The 13,416-nt window shown below is 39.9% G+C and overlaps 1 protein-coding gene across 8 annotated transcripts in view; it reads left to right on the forward strand.

Moving 5' to 3' along the window:
- The window catches only part of KCNIP4 (potassium voltage-gated channel interacting protein 4), a 1,168,224-nt gene that overhangs the window by 1,063,412 nt on the left and 91,396 nt on the right, over window positions 1–13,416 (forward strand). The gene's annotated exons all lie outside the window — the stretch shown is intronic.

A 13,416-nucleotide genomic window follows, 5' to 3' on the forward strand; every position in this document is an offset into this window, starting at 1 on the left:
AAAAAATACAAAAAACTAGCCGGGCGAGGTGGCGGGCGCCTGTAGTCCCAGCTACTCAGGAGGCTGAGGCAGGAGAATGGCGTAAACCCGGGAGGCGGAGCTTGCAGTGAGCTGAGATCTGGCCACTGCACTCCAGCCTGGGTGACAGAGCGAGACTCCGTCTCAAAAAAAAAAAAAAGCCATGTAGCATGAGACAGACCTAAACTTTTGTTGTTTTCAGCCTGAAATTTAGGAGGCTTTTAAAAAACTGCAGCATAGCTGGGCGCGGTGGCTTAAGCCTGTAATCCCAGCACTTTGGGAGGCCGAGACAGGCGGATCACGAGGTCAGGAGATCGAGACCATCCTGGCTAACATGGTGAAACCCCTTCTCTACTAAAAAATACAAAAAACTAGCCGGGCGAGGTGGCGGGCGCCTGTAGTCCCAGCTACTCAGGAGGCTGAGGCAGGAGAATGGTGTGAACCTGGGAGGCGGAGCTTGCAGTGAGCTGAGATCCAGCCACTGCACTCCAGCCTGGGTGACAGAGCGAGACTCCATCTCAAAAAAAAAAAAAAAAAGAACACCAGGAGGATGTGGTATCACATAAACCCAAAGACAGTAGTCCTTCAAAAAAAACAAGCATTGAATGCTAAGCAGATAAGCAAGATAAGGACAGACAGGTGACTATATTACCATATAATGGTAAGCAACAGAATCTTGACCTAACAGGAGAAAAAATGAAGTTCCTAAAAGAATCTAGGGAAGCTGAAAGAATTGAATGAAAACATTAGTACCAGGCCTTGTAAGAGAGAAGTACCTGAAAGGCTCCAGGTATTTTCTTGGAAGTAAACTAAGATGAGAGCCACAATATTCAGTAAATGACAACTAAATATCTGACAAACACTTCACATTCTCTATGGCACAACCCTCTTGGGCTTCTTTCAATTTCATGACACAAGTTGTCCCCAGAGAAATAACCAAATTCTGGCACCTGCAGAGAAGCAGAGGAGGATTGGGAAGCCCACAAGAACCTTGTCTTTGGGCGACCTTCTCTTCTTGCCCTTATGCCATGCTTTTCCAGCATTTCCCCAATACCTTTCCATCATGGTGCTAACAACCATCTCCTCCACTGGCTACTCTATATGTACATTTACTTTAAATCACTCATGGGGAAGAGCTTCTGGCCTCTTCTGGTCTTGGGACCTTTTGGTTCCTTCTGATGCTTCCAATGTCATCTTAAACATCATCTTCCCTAATCAGAGCTCCAGGTAGGTGAAACCGCTGCTGCGCCCAGTTTGTTCCTTACTTAGCATTTATCATCATCTCTAATAATTAATGAATTTTTTTATTGTTTTCTGAGATGGGAGGTGAATGAGGGCAGAGCTGCTGCTGTCCGGCTTACCCACATATACCCAATACCCTGTACTTTTCCTGGCACACAGTTGCTTCTCAGTAGGCACTACCTGTTGCTTGGACAAGTGAATGTGTTCAAGACACCTCACTGAGCCCTCTCCCTAATTTCACTTCGGCAGGGCCATGGGATCTCTGGGGGCCTCTGTGACTACATCTAGGTTTCAGGAAATTTCTGCTGATCCCAACTCTTACCAATAGAATCCACTTACTCTTCTCTGGAATCTCTGGTTTGTTTGGTTCTTGTTTTGGTCCTGGTTTCAGTTCTGGTCTCTGTTCCACCTTTTCAGGTGAATTCTGTGCAGGCCTAGACTCCGAATTCCCTCACGAGCTACCTGCTGTGTATTCTTGGATCCCAAGATCTGCAGCCCTGGGCTGGGCTCTTCCCCACTTTGCCACACTCCCAGTTTAGGGGTGCTTCTGTGGATTTGTTTCTCTGAAAAATACTTTGGAACAAAAATATATAAACATTTTTAAAATGTTTCTACCTTCAAACACTTTACAAGCTACTTATAAAATAAACAGTGCTAATGAAATTACTGAAGTAAAAATGAGCACAGAGTCTAAAACACTGTGCAGGGCCCTTGGAAACTTTTTTGAAGGACATTTGTGAGTGTATTAACCGCACTGTGAGTGGGATAACAAACTAGCACCTTCAAAGAAAAAGTTAATATTGAGCCCATCTGACCAAGTCATTAACATATAAATTATTTTGCATAAAGGACCAATTTGTATGGTATCAAATACCGTGTTAGAAAAGCAGGTGGAAATAGAGTTAATAAGTTATGAGAACCATCCAGTGAGAAGGCAAAGTTGGTGAACTGGGAGGGGACAAATATGACCTCTAAAGGTGTTTTTTAAAATTATTATTATTATTTGAGATGAAGTCTCGCTCTGTCACCCAGGCTGGAGTGCAGTGGCACGATCTCAACTCACTGCAATGTCCACCTCCCAGGTTTAAGCGATTCTCCTGCCTCAGCCTCCCAAGTAGCTGGGACTACAGGCATGTGCCACCACACCCAGCTGATTTTTGTATTTTTAGTAGAGACGGGGTTTCACTAAGTTGATGATAAATATTTTTATAATTATTATTGAAAGATTATAAAGGAAAAAGAACAATGTCACCAAATGAGGTATATTATTAATATGTTAACAAAGTTTGATGTCTAACATGCACTGCACGTCACCATAAAATGCCTTCACGTGTAATAGGTCATATCACTGCCAAAGCCACATGAAAAGAAATAGTATCATTTTGTGGAAGAGGAAACAACAGGCTGCACATTTGTGAGACTGATTCAGTATCACAGGCTATTTGGTGACAGAACCTGGACCTAGTCATAGTTCTGTCTCTGTGTAGCGTTTTATGTTCCCTTTATGTTCCCACAGCAACCTCTATTCACCATGCAGAAAACTTTAAACAATATAATCTACAAATAATAAAGCATGCCTTTAAAACCACCGAACCCCAAAGGACCGGTTCACTAGAGCAGATAATGTTACCCCAGAAGACTAACTTGTTGTCTCCCTTAAAATCCCTTCTTTCTGTCATTCAGAGATCCTTGGTTAGCAAAAAGACATGTTTACAGTGAGCTAAAACATCACCTACCAAATCCTTCACACTGAGGACCTTTATTTAAAAAAAAAAAAAAAAAAAAATTCAAATAGGTCAAGGAAATAAGCAAAACCACTTTTTTCTAAAGTGATTTTTCAACCATTATAGACCAATATCCAACCTAATTTCTATTTTCATTTTTAATATATTCCCTATTGATCTTCAAGAAGTTCTGAAGGAAACTTGCATGAGACATGCATATAATATGACCAATAAAATATGCATTATAGATTCCACAACATTGAGAAAGGATAAAATTAAATTTACCAAAAATCAGGCCAAGGGAATTGCTGTAACTTGGCACCACAGTTTGTAACTTCTCAGAAGTCAAGTGTTCAGCTTTTCTTTGCATTGGCTTTGCATAAATGGGCCAATGACACTTTCCCCTATTTTTAAATTATTGTTAGTTCATCCCAATGAAGTTCCTGAATACACCACTTCAACTCTAGGCAATTATCTAGTTATTTAGTCTTTCTGCTTTTTGAAATCATTATACCCTGCTTTGTCCCATAAAGAGACCATAAAATCTATTTGTTGAACTATCTAGAGAAAGGAAAAAAATAATAATCCAAACAGCAATTTAGTGCCTGTAACAAGAAAGTAAATAGAATAATTTCTGCAGCTGAAATCCAAGTTAGATCTTCTCATCACAAATGTGGTCCAATGTGGAGCTCTTCATGAAAAAAAAATAACAAACCATTTGAAATAAGTAAATTCCAAGAAAGGATATGATTAGTCCTTTTGTGGTTTATTGTTACAGCTTGTGTTCTGTAATTATTTTAGTCGCCTGAGTTCCCATAAGTTGGCCACAGTCGTTGAAAGTGGGATGGGGATAGGCAGACTTATGCTTCATGGAACTATTAATAATAGCAGATTAAACCTGTTTTAAGCACCACACACAACAGAGCAATTTATTGCTTGTCAGCAGCAGAATCAAGGCACCATGTAATCTGCAATGAAGCAAATGCTAACAATGTTTATTTGGTTTCTTTTGGAACTCCATAAAAAAACACATATTAGTCTCCTCATGGAAGGCAAGCCTATTACTGAATATACTTTGTATTATCATTAATAAGTGTTACTGATTTATTGGACAGGTTACATTTATTGAAAACAATGAAGGCAGGCAGTTAATAACCAGATTTTTCTAATTAATTAGTTTTTGTGTGTGTGACTAGGATATAATTTTTGGCTAATCATAGCACTCTCTGTTAGAGTTGGATGAACCTGGTCTTCAAGAAGTGTGGTCATGTCCTTCTCACTGTATGTTTGTTCCCATGAGCCCTCTTTATATCCCTGAAGAGCCCCTGCATTGCCTCCTGATGTGCATCACTAGTGCCAGAGACTTGGGGAGGATGTGTGGTTCAATGCAAAGAGAATTGAGCCTGAGAGCCACTTAATCCTGGTTTCCAATCCCAGCTCTGACACTGAGTTTTACCTTGAAAAGCCTCCCTGGACCTCAATTTCCTTATGTGTAAATGGAGATATTATTATCCACTTCACAGTGTTGGTGTGGGGTCTAAAATGAATGAAATGTAAACAGATGTTTATATGTGCTAGATCCTGATGCTCAATTGCTGAGTCCTTCCAGTGGAATGGATACACAAACAAAAATGTTTCCTGCTTACACTTTTTAGGTTTTATGGAAAAAGTAAATTATACAGTCAGAGCTCTCTTAAGGTATCTTGGAGATCAACCAATCCCACTCTCTTCATATTTTACAGAGGCAAATACTAAAGTCTTGACTATATAATAGATGTTTATCCTGAAGTCAAATAACTTACACATCTCTGCCTTCTCTGCTATTAGATCTTGTTGTCTACCTCTCAATACAGATTTGTTTCTACTATTCCAAACTGCCTCTGGAATTCTAAGGCATCTTGTCCATACCATATAGCAAATCGTGAATCTTCAACCAGCCATTCACACATACTTACTGAGTTTCTTCAGAAGATGTAACTTCAATAAACACTTGGGAGATGGATAGTAAACAAATGCAATTCTTTCTCTCCAGAAGTAAATAGGCCCTGTAACTTGACTTATCTATTTCTCTACATTTTTTTTTCTATATTATTGCTATAGACTCTGGACCATCTACTGTATGCATGTCATTTTTTGGCAGAGTAATTATAAAATACCAAAAAGTTTAGAAACTTCCCAAGGTCATGTAGCTAATTAGTAGCTGAGACAGAATTATTATAGAAACTTTTGAATTCCCATCTCAAAATCACAGCCTAGGATTCCCATAAGAATATGCAGAAGGTATAAGAAAGAGAGAAAAATAAATCAAAAAGATCTTGGCCCTTAACAAAGGGAATTGTCAGCTCTTTTCCCAGAGAGCTAGGTAGAACCAGAATTCATAGTTCTTCTTTGAGGTAGCAAGCTTGCCTTGAGGTTAGCAGTTGGTATTGGTCATTTAGGTTCTATATGAAGTTTTTGGATTACATGTAAAGGGATTTATAAGGTAGAGAAGCAGTCAAACACAGGGGTAAAGAACAAAGACTCTGGAGTTACACTGCCTGAGTAAATATCCTGATGCTGCTACTTATTGACTCATGTATATGAGGATGCCCTGATGTCATTTAGCCTATGTATCTCAGTTCCTATTCAGAGACGACTCTGACCTTTTCGTCTAAAGCATTCAGAAGAATGGATTGACATTCTGAAACGGGAAAGGAGAACTGAGGGAGGATGACATTTGGAGAGGAAGATCAGGAGCCTCATCTTGTTTGGGGAGTTAGGATGCCTCTTAGACATCCAAGGAGAGTTATGGAGTAGGTAGTTACATATATATAAATCTAGAGTTTAGAGGAGAGGTCCAGGCTGGGAAAAAAATACTGACGACACCAACATCTATATCATATTTATCTCCATGAGACTGGATGAGATCACCAAAAGGACAAGTCACAGATATGGTCACATTGATGTTTAAGAAATATCACTCTGACAGAGCAGAGTGAGAGGAATGAGAGTAGAGGCTATTAAGTCAGCTTCAAACTTATTGCAGTGGTTCAAGCTAGTGATTATCAAGGATAATAAACAGTAGTAACCATGGTAATAACAGAAATGGATTGTACACAGAAATATAATACCAGCTAAACTAAAAGTATATTATAGAAAAAAATCCTACAAGGACCAGGCCCCACCTCTTATTTTTGTGACCTGAAAGCAAAGAAGGCAGAGATTAGTTTATCTCTTAGAACGTGTGCTTCTGGGCCGGGCGCGGTGGCTCACACCTGTAATCCCAGCACTTGGGGAGGCCAAGGCGGGTGGATCACGAGGTCAGGAGATTGAGACCATCCTGGCTAACACGGTGAAACCCCGTCTACTAAAAATACAAAAAATTAGCCAGACGTGGTGTCAGGCGCCTGTAGTCCCAGCTACTCGGGAGGCTGAGGCAGGAGAATGGTGTGAACCTGGGTGGCAGAGCTTGCAGTGAGCCGAGATCATGCCACTGCACTCCAGCCTGGGTGACAGAGCAAGACTCTGTCTCAAAAAAAAAAAAAAAAGAACTTGTACTTCTGGCCCCACTGCAGAAGATGGGACTCCCACCTTAAACTTAGAGAAGACACACTTCACAGTTGTTTAAAGATGAACCCCTGCCCTTTCACAATGGTTTAAAGATGGACCTCTGCCGATTTGTAGCATATCTTCTCTAATTTACATTACTGTTGCTTTGCCCTGCCTATGCCATCACCAGCACAACTGACGTTCCACAGTGAAAAGCTGAAGAGAGTAACAAAAGAGGCCTTAACGGGGGGTTCTGACACTTTCTTTAGGGTATTTTCTCCTTTTCAGCAAGTCTGAACATCGGAAAAATCTGTCTTTCCTATTTCTCAGTACTCTCTTATTCTAAGGGCTTATGATTCTTTAGTCTTTGCGTCCAGCATCCATACATCAAAAATCTTTTATGTGTGTAGGGATACAGGTAGGGATGTGCATTTCTGTGTGAATATAAAAATTCAAACAATGTGCATAAGAAAATACAGAATGAAATGGAAACTGGAACACACTCTGCTTAGAAAACCGAGAGAATAATGAAGAATGAGTGAGTGACTCAGCTTTGGAGAAGGCGTTGGAGTTCCCATTCCATTGCAGAGGATGGGATGAAATGGACAGCTTCAAATCCACCCTTCGATGTAGATGGTCACTATTGTATCTTAGTATCAGGCTTCTGCACATGACTAATATTATTCCCTTATAACAATGTGGACCAACTTTCTCATAGAATTAAACTGACAACATTTTACTTCGTGTAGCTTTTTTTTTTTTTTTTTTTTTTTTTTTAAGTTTTGCTCTGTCGCCAGGCTGGAGTGCAGTGGCACAATCTCGGGTCACTGCAACCTCCGACTCCCTGGTTCAAGTGACTCTCCTGCCTCAGCCTCCTGAGCAGCTGGGATTATAGGCACACACTGCTAATTTTTGTATTTTTAGTAGTTTCACCATGTTGGCCAGGATGGTCTCAATCTCCTGACCTTGTGATCCACCCGCCTTGCCCTCCCAAAGTGCTGGGATTACAGGCTTGAGCCAACGCGCCTGGCCCCTATAGCTTTTTGAAGTTTTAGATTTGTGAACTTTCCAAAGGATGTACAGAATCAATTATGAAGGCATGAAGAAATTGTAGTTTCCAATTCCTTCCATTTCCCAAATTATATAAGGAAAATGAGAGAAAAATAGATACCCACAGTGGTCTCCAAGGCTATATATACACATCACAGTTGTATCAGAAGCCAGTGATATTAGCAGGTTATTTTATTACTCTAACAGAGAGTAGTATAATCTCACTAGCTGGGGAATTTTCTTGATTCATTTTACACACCAGATTTAGTTCTATCAGGAGATGCATATGTGTTACTTTCTTTGTTTTTTTTGGGGGGGGGGTGGGTAATTTTGTTTTGTGAATTCTAAATAGAAAGGTGTACCTGCAGCATGAAATTGATACAGTTTTGCTCTATGTACTTAAATATACTTATGTGAAGGATGATTCTGTGTGAAAATATAAGCTCAGAATAACGACCAATGAATCTCCACATTGCCCATCTGTCCTGTCCCTCTCTCTCATGATCTCTGTACATGGTTAGTGTTAGATGCTGAATTCTGCATCCTCAAAATTCATATGTTGAAGTCCCAACATCCAGTACCTCAGACTATAACCCTATTTGGAAAAATGGTTTTAAAGAGGCAGTTAAGTTAAATAAGACCTTTAGGATGAGATCTAATCTGGTATGACTTGTGTCCTCATAAGAAGAGAAAGAGACAACAGGGATGTGCATTCCCAGAGAGACAGCCATGTGAAGAGGCAACAAGAGGCCAGTCATCTGCAAGTCAAGGGAAGAGACCTCAGTGAAAACCAATCCTGTCCATGCCTTGCTCTTAGAACTGTGAGAAAATTAATTCCTGGTGTTTCAGCCACCTAGTCCGTGGTATTTTGTTATGGCAGTCCTAGCAAATTAATTCAGCTAGCTTAGCTTTTCTCACAGCCTGGTGATCTCAAGAGTAGTTGAATTTCTTATTCATGGTAGCTGGCTTCTGAGAAGAAGGGGAACTCTACTAGTACTCAGAAAGCTAGGCCTGGAACTGGCATAACATTATTTCTGCTGCATTCTGTTGATCAAAGGCAGTCACAAGTCTTCCCAGCTTCAAAAGAAGGGGAAACAGATCCCACCTTTTGATGTGGGATGTGGCCGCATGTGCTTCCAGGGGGAGAAGAAGTTGATGGTGGCCCTCTTTGAAGATCATCTATCACAGGCTGTATTCAAGAGGAAGGGGCTTCTCTTTAGCCCCTCTATTAAATAATATGTCCTTCTCACTTTTAGAAGACCTTGTTTCCTATCTCAGTGGAAACACTGATGCCATCTAATGTTATAAGCCACAAATTTCTGCCTCTCTGCTGAAAATTCTATCAATGATAGTATCCGTTTCTTCTTTTGCTGTTTTCCTCCAGGCTCTCATTACAAAAATATTTCTTCTGGGTCAAAGTTAGTTAAGGCACCCGAGTACTAGAATATTCTTCATTCCCATACATTTTCCTTTAGTCATCACTCTCTCTTTTGTATTTTTTTTTTTTTTTTTTTTTGAGACAGGGTCTTACTCTGTTGTCCAGGCTGGAGTGCAATATAGTGGCATGATCATGTTGCACTGCAGCCTTGACCTCCTGGACACAAGCATCCTCCTACCTCGGCCTTCTGAGTAGCTGGGACTACAAGAGTGTGCCACCATGCCTGGCTAAATTTTGAACAACAAAAAAAATTTTTTTTATAGATGGGGATCTAACTATGTTGCCCAGGCTAGTCTCAAATTCCTCGGCTTAAGCAATCCTCGCACCTCTGCCTCCCAAAGTGCTGGTACTACAGACATGAGCCACAATGGCTGGAGTCTCTATCGCATCTTAAACTGCTCGCTTTCTATAAGCTCTTTCCTCTCAGCCAATAAATAGGCACATGCCTTTCCTGGTCCCAAAGTATGGCCCATGTGGGCCCAGAGTCTCCCAAAGTATGCTCTACAGTAGTATTGCCAGTCTCCTCTTCTCCTCAAAATTTTCTGAAAGTGAGGTCTTGCAATTTCCACATTTTTACCTGGGATTAGTTTCTCAGCTCTCTACAGTATGGCTTCAACCCCAAGACTCCACTGAACCTGTTCTGAATAAGAGGGTTTTCAAAAAAAAAGCCTCCTATTTCAAAAACATAATGGAAGTTTCTTAGTATTTATCTAATTGGACATTTCACAACATAAAATAGATACCTTCTACCCCAAAACTATTGTCAACTCCCTTGGCTTCTGTGGTGTTCTTCCTATGTCTCTAATCCAGAATTCTTTCATCTTCAAGGGTTTTATTCCTACACACATTCTTTTTGTTTTGTTTTGTTTTGTTTTTGTTTTTGTTTTTTTTTTGTTTTGTTTTGTTTTTTTGTTTTGTTTTGTTTTGTTTTTAATTTATTTCAGCAAAAGAAACTACCATCAGAGTGAACAGGCAACCTATCCTACACACATTCTTTAAGCACTTCTGTTCCTTAGGGCTCTGTTCTTGACCAATTGTTCTCCACAATTTGCATTCTCCTAAGAAGAGCACACCCATGCTCATGACTCATCTCCCACCTCTGGTAATAAATCCCAAATTAGTATCTCCAGCCCACACCTCTCGCTTGAGCTGTGTGTCCCATTAGCTGCTAGTCATGCCTGCCTAGCTCTGGCATAGACCTTTGAAATTCAGTATGTCCAAAACTAAACATTCTGTTCTCCATACCCCAAAGCTACATTTTCTTCCTTCTCTGTCAGTTGGGGTTCATGATCCTCTACCCAGTTACACAGCCTAGAAATGTGGGATCATTCTTGACTCCTCCTTTTCCCTAGTAATTCAAATTCAATCAGCCGTCAAGTTCTGTGAGATTTTTTTCTACCACGTTCTCAGTTCTTTCTCTTCCTCTTAAGTCCAGTTCTACATGCCATAACTCATGCCTACATCATCTCTCTCATGAAATAGTTAGAAATGTTCCAATTATCTCCATACAACTATCTTCTGATCAATCTATTCCTCATTCCAACATCAGATCTTACAAACAAAACATAAAATTGACCAGGTCAATTCCTTATTGAAATTAATGGTTTACTAACTCTGTTTTCTGTCAGTAAGACCCAATTTCTCAAATCCTTGAGTCAAGGCCCTCCATCTGCTTCTGAAGTTTATCCTGGCAAACCATTGGGAAATACTATGAGATACTAGTGAGAGTTTAGGTTCAACATGCTGTAAAGTGTAAAATATCCCTCAGTTCACATTCTTATATTTTGCTTTAAAACACACTAAAATTTCCAGAGCGTATGGGATCCAAAAATCAGTAATTTTAAGCAGAGAGTCTAACCACATTTAGGGTAAAAGATAATACTTAATTGTGTATTAGTAGTTCTTCAAAACCAAGTTACCTGGGTTATCTAGGATATGTATTAAGTAGTAATAAAAAGAAAAAAAAGCAATTATGAGAAGCCAGTTACATGGGACAATCCCGTAATGTTACCTATTCTGAAACATTCTATCTCCAAAGTCATTATACCATGCAACTATAGGACTTTAAAAGGACCTCAAAAAACATAAATGTCAAAGAATCACATTTTTAAAAAATGTATTTATTTATTTTTGAGACAGAGTCTTGCTCTGTCACTAGTCTGGAGTGCAGTAGTGCAATCTTGGCTCACTATAACCTCTGCCTCCAGGGTTCAAGTGATTTTTCTGCCTCAGCCTCCTGAACAGTTGAGACTACAGGCACGCGCCACCACGCCTGGCTAATTTTTGTATTTTTAGTAGAGATGAGTTTTCACCATGTTGGTCAGATGGTCTCGATCTCTTGACCTTATGATCCGCCCACCTCAACCTCCTAAAGTGCTGGGATTACATGAGCCACCATGCCCAGCCTGAAGAATCACATTTTTTATTTTTAAACATATTTGTCATTCTGAACCAGGCTAATTTTTGTGCCTGCTTGGCCTGAATATAATTTTAAGTAAATTAAATTTGCTTTAGAATACAATTTTATAACAAGAAAAATAATTTTGCCCATTGTGAGGATGAGCAAAAAGTATATATAGATTGTACACACACACACACACACACACACAGACACAAATGCCTCTGGCATAACACTCTTTGTGCTAGACACTTAGGCACATCATATAGAGTGTGTAACTGTACAGTAATATTCAGAATAGTGTTCAAATGTCATGTTAATATACACAACAACACTATGAGGTAGACACCATTATTATGAATTTTATAGATGAGGAAACTCAAACACAGAAGCTAATGGTGTTCCCTAAGAAAGCATAGCTAGGAGGTAGCAGTGCTGGGGTTCAAGCTTACGTAGCTAGCCCAGAAGCCATACTCTTAGCCACTATTCTATTTTACCCATACTCCCAAATTTTTTATTCGCTTTCCATTCCCACTCCTCCTACTCAATTTTAAGGCTTTGACTATTGCAATGTCTCCATTAGCTTCCTTATTTCTCGTCTCACCGTTATCATTCCATTCACTACACTTCGTCAACGTGATATATTTTTGTAAGTTTGGACGCTATAAAAGAATATGATAGAGTGGGTGGCTTAAACAACAGAAATTTATTGATCACAGTTCTGAAGGCTGAGAAATCCAAGATCAAGTTTCCAGCAGATCCAGTGTCTGGTAAGAACCTGCTTCCTGGTTCAGATTGTTTGCTTCTCCTTGTAGCCTCACATGGCGAAGAGCAGACAGAGAAAGCAAGCTTTCTTGTGTCTTTTTATAACTGCACTAATCCCATTCATGAGGGCTACACTCTCATGACCTAATGAGCTCCCAAAGGTCCCACTTCCCAACCCCAGCACATAGGGGGTTAGAATTTCAACCTATGACTGTTAAGGGACGCAAACACTCATTCACTCCATAACATGATCATCATAAATAGCAACGCTATTGATACCAACTCTACTTACATTCTTCAATGGCTCCCTATCCTTTTATTTAAATAAAACTTAATTTCATTTGCATTATGTACAAGAACCTTCAGGATTTGGCTTTTCCCCATATTCCACTCTCATACCCCGTCACACTCTGTTTCACGTTCTATGCGCCAGTCATACAGGACATAGTATCCATTTTTCAGTCTGTTCCTGCTGCTATAACAAAATACTTTAGACTGGGTAAACCATAACTTATTTCTATTGTTTATAAATTACCCAGTCTAAAGTATTTTGTTATAGCAGAAGGAACAGACTACACAGTTCTAGAGGCTGTGAAGTACAAGATCAAAGCACTGGCAGATCAAGTGTCTGGTGAGGGCTGCTCTCTATCTATTTTTAAGAAGGTACCTTGTTGCTGCATCCTCCAGAGGGGACAAATTATGTGTTATCCCATGGCAGAAGACATGGAAGGGAAAAAGGGCCTAGGGCACTCCTTTCAGCCTCTTTTGTAAGAGTAGAACCCTATTCCTGAGGGTGGAGCACTCATGACTTAATCACTTCTCAGAAGGTGCCACCTCTTAATACCAACACTCTGGGTATTAGGTTCAACATACAAATTTTGGAGGAACATATATATTCAAACAATAGCATTCCACCCTTGGCCCCCTGAAAATTCATGTTCTTCTCACATGCAAAATGCATTTTTTCTTTGTATCCCAGTAGCCTCAAAGATCGTAACTTGTTCCAGCAACAACTCAAAAGTCTAAAGTTGAGAGTCTCTTTTTCATAAAATGACTCCTTTTCCTCTGGGTAGATACCCAGTAGTGGGATTGCTGGATTGAATGCTAGTTCTACCATAAGTTCTCTAAGGAATCTTCATATTGTTTTCCACAGTGGTTATGCTAGTTTACATTCCCACCAGCTGTGTAAAAGTATTCCCTTTTCACCACATCCACACCAACCAATATCTATTGTTTTTTTGTTTTTTTGTTTT

Source organism: Papio anubis, chromosome 3, assembly GCF_008728515.1.
Source record: "Papio anubis isolate 15944 chromosome 3, Panubis1.0, whole genome shotgun sequence".
NCBI lineage: Eukaryota > Metazoa > Chordata > Mammalia > Primates > Cercopithecidae > Papio > Papio anubis.